This window comes from Pipistrellus kuhlii, unplaced genomic scaffold (genome assembly GCF_014108245.1).
Source record: "Pipistrellus kuhlii isolate mPipKuh1 unplaced genomic scaffold, mPipKuh1.p scaffold_m20_p_36, whole genome shotgun sequence".
NCBI lineage: Eukaryota > Metazoa > Chordata > Mammalia > Chiroptera > Vespertilionidae > Pipistrellus > Pipistrellus kuhlii.
The window spans coordinates 2,604,160-2,616,653 of NW_023425536.1; positions in this window are offsets into that span (position 1 = coordinate 2,604,160).

Below are 12,494 nucleotides of genomic sequence, written 5' to 3' on the forward strand. Positions count from 1 at the left end.
TTCACAGGTCAGCTCAGCACTTTTCAGCTTAAAATGTGTCAGAGAAACCACTACAGGAGGCAGAGTGCTCAGTACCAAAGTAACCACCTTAAACTCTATCACATCATTTCTATGCCTGCTACTAGAAGAATGTATGCACATTTCTCTCTCCAGAACCTAAAATAATATTCTGCTTAGACAACATATTTAGAATGCTGGAGCTCTTGCTTAATTTATCTACATATTTATGCTTCTCATGAGAATTTTTTTGTTTCAAAAGTTTTAGTTTCTAGCAGTTTTGAACTTTATGAGCTTATTTTTATTGACTTGGTTTAAAAAAATAAAAGGTCAAAGATGTAAAGTGAACTGATTCATTCCTACTTCTAATCCTCATCTAACCTATTCTTATTTTCTGTCCATTGGTAGCTATTTTATTCATTTAAAATATTCACAATTTATGTATGCAAAACAAACATGATTTCCATAGTATAAATACTCCCACCTTGGCTCATATCAAACTACCACATGACATCATAAGTGGAATTGAGAAGAAATGAGCTCTGGTACACCATGATATAGAGAATTTTCACTATACAGAAACAAGGGAATAAATATTAATAACTTTGAGTTCAGAGATTATAGCAAAATGTCATGGATTTAAAAAATCATGACTCTTTAGTATTTAATTTTGGTTTTGCTAAAATTTAATTCTAAGTTTATGCAATTTAGTTTTTTTAATGATAGTTTTATAAACCAGCTCACAAAGTTCCTACAAATTTAACAACTAGTTTGTAGATACCACTTAGTTATATCCTTAATCCTTAGAATAAGAAAATAAGATTGTTATAATATAGACTATTTCAAAGTCTGTAAGATGTTAATAGATTATCTCAAAAATTATATTCAGTTAAAATTTCCATAATTAAAATCTGTTTATGTTTCCTCTGTAAACTTAATGTGATGTTTAAGTTTTTCACTCTTATTAATGATACTTCATTGTTGTAACTTTTTATTATTTTACTAATTCATAAGGTTCATGAAGGTTTATTAGTAATTTATGTTTCTGTCCTGGAAAATATTGGGTTAGAGACTTTTTAAATTTGTTCTTAGGGATTGTTTTATTTTTATATAAAATGTAAAAGTTATAAATATGTTCTATCTTTCAAATTAATGTGTGCTGAATATTTTTGGAAACAAGATAAAGTCTGTCAATACATACCTTAAGGTTGCTAGGTTTTATGCCAGATAAAGAGACAACCTTACTCATCCACTAGATTCTATGATCATTCTCTGTTCTGTAATTTCATATTACATTTACTAATCTATTTTGTGAATGTTTATATGTGTATGTTATAAAAATGGGTCTAATTTTATTTTATTCTAAAGTGATAATCTTAGTATTTTCTTTATTATTTTCTAGATTTAGGCTATGTCTGGATAATACCTTGTAATAAGACAGTGAGAACATTCTAGAGTGATTTTCACCATCATTAATGGTATTTGTATTATACAGTGAAAAACACTGAATTATACAATACATTATGTTAAGGCTATTGGCAGTGTACTCTAGGTATGGCAAAACATTAGGAATATTTGCAGTGCTTCTTTCTGAGGGTGAATAAATTAGTGAAGAATAAAATCTAAGTCATGGTCACATCAAAGACAATAAAAGACTCCAATTGTCTATCAGGTATTTATGAATTGAATGGGGCTAATTTAGGGAAACAGCAGACATATAGACAAGTTGATAAATATAAATATAGATAAGAGTATGATTGAGGGACTTTTTACCCAATTAAAATTGATAATATAAAACTTATTTTCATTTAAATATTTATTGGACAGGGTATAATATTTAGATGTCCTAATGAAAAATATTTTTGGTGGCAAAACTATTAGAAGCTCTCCAAGGGTACTGAGGCATCCCAACTGAGCATAGAGGGCTTAAGAGGGCCTCACTGGCATGTCTGGATCTGGATGATGGCTGTCAGCTAGTCTCTCCGACATTGTCTCCCACGTGTAGTAGAACCACAGGTTTCTTGCATGTTACAGACATGATTCAAGTGAGAAGACCCCAATGATCACGAACTTATTTAATTTTCTCTTTGTATCATGTTTTCTGATGTCCAATTGGGCAAAGCAATGATACATAGCAAAGGCCAGAGTCATGTGAGTGAAACCTACATAAGTGCTTGGACACTGAGAGACTTGATTCATTTGGGACCATGAAAGTGACGATCTATCATGGTGTTCTTCATGGTCCACATTATGACAACAATGAATTCAGAGGAAGTAAAAACCATGTAACTATTTTTCTGAGTGATGACTTTTCCATTTTTGAAATTAATTTCATTGCTAGTTATTAGCAAATGTCATTGATTTATTGTAGAAATAATCTTTCATTTCCTATATATATAGTTTATCATTTTCCTTACTTGAGGTAAAATCTATCATATAAGACTATAGGAAAGGCTGGGACTATTCTCAAGTATTTCATGCCAATCAGTTATTAATCATTTGAAGTGCTCAGTAGATATTAAGGTCCAAATGATTATAATAGCAAATAGTAGGTCAAACATATCATTATATATAAAAATCAATTCAAGTCCTTAGATCTAAAAGTGAAAAGCTAACAAACTTCAGAGATTTTGTGGTAAAAAAATAATAACTCAAATTCTCCTGCAGTGTTGACAAAGATATCAAGTGATAGAGGCAAAGAAACAACAACAACAACAACAAAATAGCCATGTAGGTTTTCATTTGTGTAGCTGGCTGCACTTGGAATCATGAAAAGGAACTTAGGCCCTATTCACTAGGTTTGTTAAAAAGTTGCTCTACTCCTGAAGGGGAGTTAATGATCTATGGTGTACAATGGTCCAAACTGAGCCACAGCGCCGAAACCAGGGTGTTGGCAGGGCTGGTGTGTTCTTGAGGCCCTAGGGGAAATTTTATATCTTTGTTCTTCCAGCTCTAATGGCTGCTCACATTTTTTGGCTCATGTCTGCATTACTCCAAACTCTGGTTCAGCAGTCACACTGTCTTCTCTTCTGTAGTCAAATCTTCTTCTTCTCTTATGAGGACACCGGATTGCATTTAGGGCCCATTATATTATCCAGTATAATACCCCGTCTCAAGATATTTAACTTAATCACATCTGAAATGTCCACTTTTATAAGGAGTAACATGCACAGGGTCTTGGGATTAGAATGTGGATATACATATTTGGGAACCCTTACTCCATAATCATGTCAAAACACAGTCAAAATACAAACATTTCCAAATGGCAGAAATGAACAAACATCCGCTGGAGTAACTGCTGCTTTTTACCAATTACAGCTTTAGCTTCACATTTATGTTCTCTCCTTCTAGATAAGTTTATCAAGATAACCAATCAGAATTACCCCTATTTCTTGACAGAATTCATTCCATAACAGAACTAACTTCCTGAAACTCCAAAACAATCTAGCAAAAGCCTGCATCCTATGATAAGACTTTTATATCACTCTCTTTCTGACATGTCATGGTTCCATTAGAGTTAGTTACCCACTGCAGTGAAAAACGGACAAGCAAACTTTCAGCTACTCATGTGTTCCAATGAAGGCCTTTGGCAAATGAAAAGCCACAAAATATCAGAATATACTTTAATATATTTTTAATATATTTTTTAATAATTGAAAAAATAATAGAATTAGGATCCTGAAAATATATTTAAAAATTGCAACAATGCAATAAAAAATAGAAAATCACATAATATAAACATTGACAAAGGACACGAACTTCACAAATTAAGAAACAATTTTAATGACGAACATAATATAAAGAAATACTTTATTTTTTAATAATTTTATTTTAAATATATCTATTTTGTGATTTTATAGAGGAAGAGAGAGGGAGAGGAAGATGGAAACATCAATGAGGAAAAAGAATCATTGATTTTCTGCCACCTGCATGTTCCCTATTGAGAATGGAGCCCACAACTTAGGCATACATCCTTGTCAGGATCAACCCTGGACCCTTTAGTATGCAGGCTGATGCTCTCTAGACACTGAGCCAAACTGGTTAGGACTAAAAAGATATTTTAATTCATTAGCAACTAACAACATATAAACTGAGACCAAGGCAAACTAAACATTTCCTCCCACTTGATTAGAGGAATTAATTTTAATAGCATCAAACTTTAAAATTTTTATAAATTAAAAGCAGCTCAGATATTGCTGGTGAGAATGCAGTTGGTGGATCACATCACCACAATGTAGGCAGACTGAACTTATCTTATAAAGCTGACCCGCAATGTTCCCAATAAACTTTTTTTTAAAAAAAGAAAAAAAATACCCTCAAATGTCCATTAGAGTAGAATAAAAAAGTTAAATTGCAATCTTTCTATTCCACAGAGTATTATTGTAGTAAAAAATCAATGAACATAGTTATAAAATGGATAGATACAAGTAGAGAAAAAGCAATGCTCACAGGACTAGATAGGGTTTAATACCAGTTTCATAAAACTCAAAACAGCAAAGTTGGCAGTATAATATTTCTTAATTTCTTATATTTGTGATAAAAATAGGCAGAAAACTATAGAGTCTATAACATTTTTATAAACTTCTAATAGTAAAAATGGCATGTGTTAATTTGTTTTTGTTCTTATATGTGGTAAATTTATCAGTGATTATATATATATATATATTTAAACATAAAATGCATGTGGAGGAGGAACTCAATGATCTTTTTAATGGCCTTTGTCATATTCCATTTTGTAACGAGGGTGATGTTTTTTCACTTAATTATGTTTCATTATATACATATATGTATATGAATATGTATGATATACATTCAATGATATCGATGAATGCTATATGATTTTAAAATACTCTAATTTGGAGCCAGACTTCTCCTTAGCTAGCATTTTAAGTAATGTCAGTGCTGAGAAGAATTTCTTTAACTCCAACTGTGTTCTGCTCAAAATTTAAAACTATTGACATTAATTCAGTATTGCCATTTCCTGATGTCAGTATTTCTACTTGCAGCGTGCTCTCCCAATTTCCCCTATAGGCTTAATCCCTTTCAAGGGACCGCATCATTTGTCTGGCTGCTCTTGTATTTGCTTTAGCCTTTCTCTCCTCCTAGACCTACTTGCTTGAAGAAACGTGGCCTCAAACACAAGCAATGTTACTATGATAATTTCCCACATGGTCTAACCCTCAGATTTGTGAATTACCTTACTCTTATGGGAGAGTGTCATATTTCCTGGATCACATTTGTCTATAGGTATTCTTCCCATTCTTTTTTTTTTTTTTTACATTACCAAAGTCCGTATGTTTTAGAAAGGATATTTTGATAGATACTTTAAGAAATGCATTCTAATTTTACAGTAGAGCTTAAGTATGATTCTCTTTTTTGAATTATAGTATTTTGTTCTGATCTGTGTCTTCTACTTAGGCATGATTTCCCTGATAAAGCCTGCCCCTTATGATATGACCCTGGGTTATTACTAAACAATTAACTTTGATATGTGTAATTGATACATAATAACAATTTAATTCAGCAAAACAAACAAACAAACAAACAAAAACACATGTTAATTTCAATATTAACATCTTCCTGAATTAAGAAAATTACTGACCTGATTTCAAAGTTACTAAAATTTAAATGGAGTCACCGTATAGGACCAATATAAAGATGACCATAAATGAATATATTAAATATTTTTGCAACATATTTAGAGATTTGCACAGGCTCTCTGATTTTAAAATATGAAGCAAACAGTGCCCAAGATAAGAGTAAATTTAAAAAATCAAAATAGCGACATTCATTTAAATTATCCTACTAGCACATAATAGCTGATACATGTATATTAGGATAACGATTTTCAAAGTTTCTTGATAAAAGACCTCTTAACCTTACCATTATTTGTTTGATAATTGAATAATTTTAGTAAGAAGAAAATGAATAGACTTAATAAGCTTAATGGGATGCTATATTAATCAGATATAATTATAACAGTCAATTCAGAAGCTTCAATTTCAAAAGGTCTATGGAGACATAAGAAGAGAAACAAGCAGAGAAAGAAAATGAGAGCAAAGAAACTGAATAAATGACAAAAACACAGTACAATTTTTGCAGTTTTACCTTACTCCAAACTGCTGTAGATATTACCATATTTTGTTCTGACATGGTGCTATTTCAAAAGTAAGAGATAAGCAAAAAAAGAGATGAAATGGACCAAGTGTTTAGAAAAATATAAAACAGAAAACTCCTAACAGTTTCCAGATAATCAACAAAAATCAAAAACAAAACATAGAAATCTAGTGTGAACTCCTGCTTGCCTACCTGGTAGCCAACCATATAATACGATGCTCCATCTTCCTGAGAGAATTATCTGACATTTTTGAGAAATGCTGTTACTTTCTCTCCTATAATTAATTGTGAGTAAAATATGGGACTAGAATAAAGACAGGACATTAAATATCTGCCAGATATAAAAGTAAACAATCCCAAATGAAATGGTTTGAGGTTTGCATTTATGGACACCAATTTCTCTTTTTAAACATTATCCATGAGTGATTTTATTCATTCCATATAGGCAATTATATCTGCATATTGATGACTCTCAAATTTTTATCAGACCTCTCTCCTAAACTTTAGATCCATGCATTTGAGCTACTATATTTTTCACTTAGACACTGCATAGGTAGCTCAAATACAAATCTATCTATCCAAAATCAATTTAATCACACTTCCCTACATACCCGATTAGTTCTCAATGATTACCTTAGAATCTGAAAAGGCCACTTGCTAGACTGCTGAATTGTTAACCAGTTCATAACCATTGATTCCCCTTCACCCTGCTCTACCAACCCTTGCAGAGATCCTTCTGTTCTGAATATTGTAATGCACCATCACATTAACTCTTCAGGATTGAATGATCTAGACCAGAAGAGCTGCCAGCTGACAGTCATCAGCTGTTCCCTCTCTTCCAAGGCTGTCCCAGCTGAGACTTCCCCCCATACACCTCCTTCCTGGGCATCGGAAGGACAGCTGAGTGTGGGGCATTCAGTCACATACTTTGACTCCAGCCCAGGCAACTCTGAATGCTCAACTCAGTTACAGCTAGATCATTGCTTGATGCTGCATCACAGCCTAACTTTACTCTCTGCTCAATCCCACAGGTGTCATTTTTCTTACCTTGCAGGTGTTATTTATTCTCAAAAGCAATCTGTGGTCGTCCACCTGAATGTTCATTGCCATCTTAGAATAGAGTCAGCTTCCTGAGAAAGTCAATCTGCAATTCCTTCCAATATAGTTTCTCAACTAAATTTCAAATTCATTCAGTTAATTCCAAACCAAGAACATCATTCATCTCTCACCTGATTCTTTGCCTTAACTCCCACCTCCTCCAATCAGTGATACTTTCTTGAGACAAAAGGAACCTTCAAAAATGTTAATCTAATGACATGAGCTCTGTTGCAACTTGTTTTAAGTTTTCCATTGCATTTAAGCTGATGTCCAAACTCTCAAACATAGCTTTTCATAATCTGATCACTGATACCTTTCAAAGCTATTCTGAATCCTCTTTTTATCCCATAAACCCCCATGCCATCCTTTCAACCCTTTAAATACCCTTGTTCCAGGTGTTACAAACTTTTAAGGTTTTTATAAAGTGATAGAATATAGAAACATGATGTAATGTAATTCAATGGTAAAAGACCTGACTCAGAAGGCTTTCAGATCTGGAGTTCACACCTAACTAAACAACTTAATCTGCATGACTTCCAGCAAGTTATTTACCTTCCTATACCACTCTGTATTTCTAAAATGACAATAATGAAAGTTACTTCAAAGGATTATTGATGATTTTATTTAATTATAAACATTAATTAGAAAGTAGAAAGATTAGATTGAATGCCATTTAAGTGCTTGGCAAACTGCCCAGCACAAATTCAATAACAAATTGTCAGCTTCACCATCATCACCTGATTGCTAGGTTCTCATAATCTGCTAAACTCTCATTATGTGGCAATTCTCCAGGGAGACTTTGTTGGCTCATGTAGGTTAGTTGTAGTTAATAAGTGGTCACATTTCATATTTTCTTTATGTTAATGATTAACATTTCTCATTAATAATTTTCATTGGGTCAGAAACCACATTTGCTTTTGCTTTATATATAATAGCCTAGCATGTATCTGTTGTATAGTTTAATAAATATTTTTTCGGAGTCTAAATGATTGAGACATTATTTCTTACATGTTATCTTTTCTTTTTGAATTAGTATCTAATAATATATTGAATGTTCTGAAATAAATATAATTTAATGATATAGTTAATTAGGACACAATAAAATATAATAATGTTAACTATATGTTATAAATGATATTCATTTTAAATCACAGTGCTAGCTTTTAAATTGAAAATATAACACATATTGAAGAAGAATCACAGGAACAAAGAAAACACATACCTTTTGAGGAAGATAAGCAGTAAGTGCTTTGTCATCCACTAAGATAGTGGTTGTCAAAGGCTGGCAGAGTGGAGGGAGTGGAAGTTGCCCACAGAGGACACTTGACAGAGTCTGAAACCTTTTTGGTTGTCATAACTTTGGGAGGAAACAGGTGCTACTGCATCTGGCAGGCAGAGGTCAGGGATGCTGTTGAACAGCCTGCAATGAGCAGCACAGCCCCTTACAACAAAGAATGACCTGGCCCAAAATATCAATAATACTAAAGCTGAACAACTCTGCACTGGGGTAAAGAAAGCATTTTAAGAAAGACAAGATAAAAATTCAAAATGTCCAGAGTATGTTGCAAGGTGATGGCTTTGTAATGAGCTATTTAAGAGGAGGGATGGTAACCTCTTTCTGAGTGGTTGAAAGAAAGGGCTTATACCTTGATTAAGGTAATTGCTTATTGACCTTGCAAAAGAAAAACTGATGTCTAATTTTAAAATTAAAATTAAGTGTGAAAGTTAATGTACATGCATGTATTTCAAAGATGAATAAAGGAGATGTGAATAAAATTATCCTATATAATAAAGAGGTAATATGCAAATTGATGCTCACACCCTCGCACAAGATGGCTGCCCCCATGTTGTCAAAGATGGCTGCCACAAAATGGCTGTCTGGGAAGGGTAGTTGTGGGCAATTAACCCAGCAGGGGAGGGAAGTTGGAGGGGGTGCAGGCCTGCAGGGGAGGACAATTGCAGGGGATGAGGCCTGCAGGGGTGGGCAGTTGGTAGGACCAGGCCAGCAAGGGAGGTCAATTGTGCGTGACCAGGCTGGCAGGGGAGAGTAATTAGGGGTGACCAAACCAGCAGGGAAGGGCAGTTTCGGGCGGGGGGGGGGGGGGAGAGAAGAGGACCAGGTATGCAGGGAAGGGCAGTTGGGGGTGACTAAGCCTGCATAGGAGGGCAGTTGGGGGCAAACAGGCCTAGAGGGGAGGGCAGTGGCAGGTGGCCAGGCTGGCAGGGGAGGGAAGTTGGGGGTTACCAGGCTAGCAGGGGAGGGAAGCTGGGAGCAATCGGGCTGGCAGGGAAGTGGTTAGGGGGTGATCATGCTGGCAGGCAAGAGTGGTTAAGGCAATCAGATAGGCAGGCAGGCGAGCAGTTGGGAACCAGTAGTCCCAGATTGTGAGAGGGATGTCTGACTGTCAGATGTCCCATGGGGATCTGGCCTAAACCAGCAGTTGGACATCCCCTGAGGGGTCCCAGATTGGAGAGTGTGCAGACTGGGCTGAGGGACACCCCTGCCCAGTGCATGAATTTTGTGCACTAAGCCTCTAGTTAAATAATAATTGCTGATAAGGCAAATTAATAAATGCTGTCATCCTAATAATATATAAAAACTCATGGTCGGTAACATTCAAAATGACTAAAGGCTTCACCAACTGGAATTCAGTGCTGGGTTGCCATGGTGACCCAGCACTGACTGCCTGCTGCTGCAGGCACAGTGACCCAGCACTGAGTGCCAAGGGGGTTGTGGATCAGGCCTGAAGAGAGGTCTGGAGAGAGAAGCAGGGTCTGATTTGTAACCTCCCCGGCAGCTTTTGATCAGCCCTTGCCTCACTCTTTCAGGCCTGGCCAGCAGCCACACCTCTCTTTTTCTCCAGGCTCTGCTGATTAGCCCCACTTCTCTGATCAGGCCTGTTGATAGGCCCAGATATGCTGACTGGCATAGAAACTGACCAATCAGAACCAAATCTGGGTGAAGTGTGAGGAGCCAATGGCTACCTAGGAGGTGGAGCTATTGACACTGACTGGCATAGAAACTGACCAATCAGAACCTAATCTGGGTGAACTGTGAAGGCAGAACCTGTTTGGTGTAACATGTAAGAAAACGGTTCAATTTTTTTTATGAGCAGTTTGGCAGTATAGTGTATATGGCTGGCTATTAGTCCAAATGAATATTATGTATTTTTGTTTGCCAAGAGTATCCCCTTCTGATTAAAAAGGCTCTCCTCCCCCCACCCCCATTTAAGCAATCCTATCCTATATAATCTATCTATAGTACTAAAAGGGTAATATGCTAATTAGACCAGATTGACTGGCCATCTTCTGGATGTCTGACTTCCTTCTGGATGAGGCCATGGTGGTGGGGGCCAAGACAGAGGCCTTTACGGGCAATCAGGCAGGCAGGCAGGTAGACAGATAAGTGGTTAGGAACCAGCAGTCCCAGATTGAGAGAGGGATGTCTGACCACCAATTTAGGCTAAATCCCACTTAAACCAGTGCTCAGGCATCCCCCAAGAGGTCTCCAATTAAAGAGAGTGTAGGATGGGCTGAGGGAACCTCCCCCCCATGCACAAATTTCCTGCACTGAGCCGTTAGTAGTACATAATACTCTGCGCACAGACACCTTCCTATGAATCATCATATATCGATATCTTACTGAGTCTTAACTGGGTGATTAAAGCAAATGATTGCCACCACATCATTTCAGAGAAAGTACTGCAAAGTAATACAATGGCAGGGGGATTTTCTCAATAGAATAAATACAAAAGAAAATTTTAAATGTAAAGAGGTGGGCTAGTTTTACTTTTTTTAGAAAGCTCTTTAATTAAACGGGCGATAGCCAGATTGAACAAAGCCTGTGTAGGTGGACAGCTGACAAGAAATCCTGTATTAGGTAGCAGAAGCACTGTTTCAAGAGTGCAATGTTTCCCCACTCATCCTAATGAATAATTCACACAAAGCTCTTTTCCATCATTGACAGGTAACATGGCTTAGTTAAGTCCAAAAGAAATGGAGAGTTAATGAAAAGATGGAGCCACGTACAAATGGGACTCATCCAGATTTTCACTATCAAAGCTAAGTGGATATTTGATATAATTATGGGAAATTTGCATATATGTGACTATGTCTCTCTCTATATGTACTGTGTTTATTTATTACCAAATTATCATACACAACTTGAGCATTCAAATTACCTGTCTTTAAATATTTGTTTCTCAAATGTAAAATGTGAATAGTAATATATTTATGATCATTGTTCAGTTTTGTTTAAAATGTATAAAATCTTAATGCTTTCTAAAGATGTAAATGACCAATAAAAGCTAAAGCTTTTAGAACCTAGTAGAGCACAGTCAAATGCTTAAAAATAAGGCTGGCACTTACATTTGCTTGTGGTAGGTCTATAATCATCATGATTTATAAATTATAACAAATGTTCCCTGATCAATCAAGAGAAAAAGCTAAGTATTTAGTTAGAGAAGAGGAAATGTATAATTTTTATTGAGACACTTGAAGGTCTGTTGTCACCCTTCAGCAGAACTCTCCAAACCAGTTCATGTTTCATTCTTCCTCTTTTCCTTTTTCTTTTTCTTCTTCATCTTCCACCTTCTCCTGCTCTTCTTCTTCTTCTTTTATATTTTCACATTCCTGAAATATATATGTGGGCTCTTATTTGTTGTCTATTTGGACTGCTGTAACAAAACACCATAGATTGGTTGGCTTGCAAACAACAGAAATTACTTATTGTAGTTCTGGATTCTGAAAGTCCAAGATCAGATCAACTTCAGATGCCATGTCTACTAAGGGCTCACCTGCATAAATAGTGCCTTCTTGTTCTGTCTTCACATGGAGGAAGGATGCTGGAGATCTCTCTGAATTCTCCCTTATAAAGGCATTAATCCCGTTTATTGAAGACTTCACCCTTATGCCTTAAGTACCTCTTAACACAATCACCTTTTGATGTTAGAATTTCAATGTGTGAATTTGGTGGGGATACAAACATTCATATCAGAGCATATGTACAAAGTCTAAATAGAATCCTTCTTAATAAAATGATAACAGTAACAGGTTCATTATTTTTATTTTACTTTGAGAAAGGGAATTGGACTTGAGGAGCAGCTAGAATCAATATTGTATTATAGAACCTAGACCTTAGGAACTTTTTCATATGGGCATGAAGTCTGGTCAAATATACCATAGGACTGTTATTGTTATTATTGCATGTTGTATGTCTCACCCCCACCCCCGATTTTCAGTTTCAGTTGACCTCTGGTTTTCAGAATGTCCTATTTCATCAC